This window comes from Electrona antarctica (genome assembly GCF_951216825.1).
Source record: "Electrona antarctica genome assembly, chromosome: 14".
NCBI lineage: Eukaryota > Metazoa > Chordata > Actinopteri > Myctophiformes > Myctophidae > Electrona > Electrona antarctica.
The window spans coordinates 47,921,062-47,927,061 of record NC_136795.1 but is presented as its reverse complement, the minus strand read 5'-3'; positions in this window follow the sequence as shown (position 1 = coordinate 47,927,061).

The following is a 6,000-nucleotide window of genomic DNA, read 5'->3' as shown; positions in this document are numbered from 1 at the left end:
TCGTGTAGGGAACATGCACGTCGTCGTAGATGGAACATTTACGTCATCATGTAGGGAACATGTACGTCATCGTGACGGGAACATGTATGTCATCGTGGAGGGGACATGTACGTCATCGTGGAGGAAACATGTACGTCATCGTGGAGGGAACATGCACGTCGTCGTGAAGGGAACATGCACGTCATCGTGGAGGGAACATGTACGCCATCGTGTAGGGAACATGTACATCATCATGTAGGGAACATGTACGTTATCGTGAAGGGGACATGTACGTTATCGTGAAGGGGACATGTACGTTATCGTGAAGGGGACATGTACGCCATCGTGGCGGGAACATGTACGTCATCGTGGAGGGGACATGTACGTCATCGTGGAGGGAGCATGTACGTCATCGTGGAGGAAACATGAACGTCATCGTGTAGGGAACATGCACGTCGTCGTAGATGGAACATTTACGTCATCATGTAGGGAACATGTACGTCATCGTGACGGGAACATGTATGTCATCGTGGAGGGGACATGTACGTCATCGTGGAGGAAACATGTACGTCATCGTGGAGGGAACATGCACGTCGTCGTGAAGGGAACATGCACGTCATCGTGGAGGGAACATGTACGTCATCGTGTAGGGAACATGCACGTCGTCGTAGATGGAACATTTACGTCATCGTGAAGGGGACATGTACGTCATCGTGGAGGGAACATGTACGTCATCGTGGAGGGAACATGTGCGTCGTCGTAAATTGAACATGTGCGCCATCATGTAGGGAACATGTACGTCATCGTGACGTGGACATGTACGTCATCGTGAAGGGGACATGTACGTCATCATGGAGGTAACATGTACGTCATCGTGGAGGGAACATGTACGTCATCGTGGAGGAAACATGTACGTCATCGTGGAGGGAACATGCACGTCGCCGTAAATTGAACATGTACGCCATCATGTAGGGAACATGTACGTCATCGTGACGTGGACATGTACGTCATCGTGAAGGGGACATGTACGCCATCGTGGAGGGAACATGTACGTCATCGTGAATGTAGCATGTACGTCATCATGGAGGGAACATGTACGTCATCGTGGAGGGAGCATGTACGTCATCGTGGAGGAAACATGTACGTCATCGTGGAGGGAACATGTACGCCATCGTGTAGGGAACATGTACGTCATCGTGGAGGAAACATGTACGTCATCGTGGAGGGAACATGCGCGTCGTCGTAAATTGAACATGTACGCCATCATGTAGGGAACATGTACGTCATCATGACGTGGACATGTACGTCATCGTGAAGGGGACATGTACGCCATCGTGGATGGAACATGTACGTCATCGTGTAGGGGGCATGTACGTCATCGTGTAGGGGACATGCACGTCATCGTGGAGGGAACATGTACGTCATCGTGGAGGAAACATGTACGTCATTGTGGAGGGAACATGTATGTCATCGTGGAGGGAACATGTACGTCATCGTGTAGGGAACATGTACGCCATCGTGTAGGGAACATGTACGTCGTCGTGAAGGGAACATGCACGTCATCGTGGAGGGAACATGCACGTCATCGTGAAGGGAACATGTACGTCATCGTGGAGGGAACATGTACGTCATCGTGGAGGGAACATGCGCGTCGTCGTAAATTGAACATGTACGCCATCATGTAGGGAACATGTACGTCATCGTGACGTGGACATGTACGTCATCGTGAAGGGGACATGTACGTCATCGTGGAGGACACATGCACGTCATCGTGGAGGGAACATGTACGCCATCGTGGAGGGAACATGTACGTCATCGTGGAGGAAACATGTACGTCATCGTGGAGGGAGCATGCACGTCATCGTGGAGGAAACATGTACGTCATCGTGAAGGCAACATGCACATCATCATGTAGGGAACATGTACGTCATCGTGAAGGGGACATGTACGCCATCGTGGCGGGAACATGTACGTCATCGTGGAGGGAACATGTACGTCATCGTGGAGGGACCATGTACGTCGTCGCGAATGGAACATGTACGTCATCATGTGGGGGACATGTACGTATGTTCCCGCTACTTTGTGGGAGTGGGTTATGAAAATGTGAAGGGCGTTGTTTCGGCTACTTTGTGGGTGAGGGCTATGCAAATTAGTGGGTGTCGCTTATGCAAATTAGTGGGTGTCGCCACGCCCTTCGTTTGCATACCACTCCCCTTCGTTTGCATACCACTCCCCTTCATTTGCATACCATGCCCCTTCATGTGCATACCACTCCCCTTCATTTGCATACCACTCCCCTTCATTTGCATACCACGCCCCTTCATTTGCATATTATGCCCCTTCATTTGCATACCACTCCCCTTCATTTGCATACCGCGCACCTTCATTTGCATATTATGCCCCTTCATTTGCATATCACGCACCTTCATTTGCATACCACGTACCTTCATTTGCATGCCACGCACCTTCATTTGCATAAGCCAATCCCACAAAGTAGCAGAAACATGCCCTTCATTTGCATACCACTCCCCTTCATTTGCATACCATGCCCCTTCATTTGCATACCACGCACCTTTATTTGCATACCACTCCTTCATTTGCATACCATGTTCCTTCATTTGCATACCACTCCCCTTCATTTGCATACCACTCCCCTTCATTTGCATACCACTCCCCTTCATTTGCATACCACGCCCCTTCATTTGCATACCACGCACCTTAATTTGCATACCACTCCCCTTCATTTGCATACCATGCTCCTTCATTTGCATACCATGCCCCTTCATTTGCATACCACTCCCCTTCATTTGCATACCAAGCACCTTCATTTGCATAAACTAATCCCACAAAGTAGCCGGAACCATGCCCCTGCATTTGCATACCACTCCCCTTCATTTGCATACCACTCCCCTTCATTTGCATACCATGCCCCTTCATTTGCATATCATGCCCCTTAATTTGCATACCACTCCCCTTCATTTGCATACTACGCCCCTTCATTTGCATAAGCCGATCCCACAAAGTAGCCGAAACACACCCTTCATTTGCATACCACTCCCCTTCATTTGCATACCACGCACCTTCATTTGCATAAGCCAATCCCACAAAGTAGCAGAAACATGCCCTTCATTTGCATACCACTCCCCTTCATTTGCATACCACTCCCCTTCATTTGCATACCACTCCCCTTCATTTGCATACCACGCACCTTCATTTGCATAAACTAATCCCACAAAGTAGCCGGAACCATGCCCCTTCATTTGCATACCACTCCCCTTCATTTGCATACCATGCCCCTTCATTTGCATACCATGCCCCTTCATTTGCATACCACGCACCTTCATTTGCATACCATGCCCCTTCATTTGCATATCACGCACCTTCATTTGCATGCCACGCACCTTCATTTGCATAAGCCAATCCCACAAAGTAGCAGAAACATGCCCTTCATTTGCATACCACTCCCCTTCATTTGCATACCATGCCCCTTCATTTGCATACCACGCACCTTTATTTGCATACCACTCCCCTTCATTTGCATACCACGCACCTTCATTTGCATACCACGTACCTTCATTTGCATGCCACGCACCTTCATTTGCATAAGCCAATCCCACAAAGTAGCAGAAACATGCCCTTCATTTGCATACCACTCCCCTTCATTTGCATACCACTCCCCTTCATTTGCATACCACTCCCCTTCATTTACATACCACGCCCTTCATTTGCATACCACGCCCTTCATTTGCATAAGCCTATCACACAAAGTAGCCGAAACACGCCCTTCATTTGCATACGCCAATCCAACAAAGTAGCCGAAACATGCCCTTCATTTGCATACCACTCCCCTTCATTTACATACCACGCCTTTCATTTGCATACCACGCCCTTCATTTGCATAAGTCTATCACACAAAGTAGCCGAAACACGCCCTTCATTTGCATACGCCAATCCCACAAAGTAGTCGAAACATGCCCTTCATTTGCATACCACTCCCCTTCATTTACATACCACGCCCTTCATTTGCATACCACGCCCTTCATTTGAATAAGCCTATCACACAAAGTAGCCGAAACACGCCCTTCATTTGCATACGCCAATCCCACAAAGTAGTCGAAACATGCCCTTCATTTGCATACCACTCCCCTTCATTTACATACCACGCCCTTCATTTGCATACCACGCCCTTCATTTGCATAAGCCAATCCCACAAAGTAGCCGAACACGCCCTTCATTTGCATAAGCCACTCCCGCAAAGTAGTCGAAACATGCCCTTCATTTGCATACCACTCCCCTTCATTTACATACCACGCCCTTCATTTGCATACCACACCCCTTCATTTGCATAAACTAATCCCACAAAGTAGCCGAAACATGCCCTTCATTTGCATACCACTCCCCTTCATTTGCATACCATGCCCCTTCATTTGCATACCACGCACCTTCATTTGCATTCCAAGCCCCTTCATTTGCATAAGCCTATCACACAAAGTAGCCGAAACACGCCCTTCATTTGCATACGCCAATCCCACAAAGTAGCCAAAACATGCCCTTCATTTGCATACCACTCCCCTTAATTTACATACCACGCCCTTCATTTGCATACCACGCCCTTCATTTGCATAAGCCTATCACACAAAGTAGCCGAAACACGCCCTTCATTTGCACACGCCAATCCCACAAAGTAGCCGACACATGCCCTTAATTTGCATACCACTCCCCTTCATTTGCATACCACTCCCCTTCATTTGCATATCACGCACCTTCATTTGCATAAACTAATCCCACAAAGTAGCCGAAACATGCCCTTCATTTGCATACCACTCCCCTTCATTTGCATACCACGCACCTTCATTTGCATAAACTAATCCCACAAAGTAGCAGAAACATGCCCTTCATTTGCATACCACTCCCCTTCATTTGCATACCATGCCCCTTCATTTGCATACCACGCACCTTTATTTGCATACCACTCCCCTTCATTTGCATACCACGCACCTTCATTTGCATACCACGTACCTTCATTTGCATGCCACGCACCTTCATTTGCATAAGCCAATCCCACAAAGTAGCAGAAACATGCCCTTCATTTGCATACCACTCCCCTTCATTTGCATACCACTCCCCTTCATTTGCATACCACTCCCCTTCATTTACATACCACGCCCTTCATTTGCATACCACGCCCTTCATTTGCATAAGCCTATCACACAAAGTAGCCGAAACACGCCCTTCATTTGCATACGCCAATCCAACAAAGTAGCCGAAACATGCCCTTCATTTGCATACCACTCCCCTTCATTTACATACCACGCCTTTCATTTGCATACCACGCCCTTCATTTGCATAAGTCTATCACACAAAGTAGCCGAAACACGCCCTTCATTTGCATACGCCAATCCCACAAAGTAGTCGAAACATGCCCTTCATTTGCATACCACTCCCCTTCATTTACATACCACGCCCTTCATTTGCATACCACGCCCTTCATTTGAATAAGCCTATCACACAAAGTAGCCGAAACACGCCCTTCATTTGCATACGCCAATCCCACAAAGTAGTCGAAACATGCCCTTCATTTGCATACCACTCCCCTTCATTTACATACCACGCCCTTCATTTGCATACCACGCCCTTCATTTGCATAAGCCAATCCCACAAAGTAGCCGAACACGCCCTTCATTTGCATAAGCCACTCCCGCAAAGTAGTCGAAACATGCCCTTCATTTGCATACCACTCCCCTTCATTTACATACCACGCCCTTCATTTGCATACCACACCCCTTCATTTGCATAAACTAATCCCACAAAGTAGCCGAAACATGCCCTTCATTTGCATACCACTCCCCTTCATTTGCATACCATGCCCCTTCATTTGCATACCACGCACCTTCATTTGCATTCCAAGCCCCTTCATTTGCATAAGCCTATCACACAAAGTAGCCGAAACACGCCCTTCATTTGCATACGCCAATCCCACAAAGTAGCCAAAACATGCCCTTCATTTGCATACCACTCCCC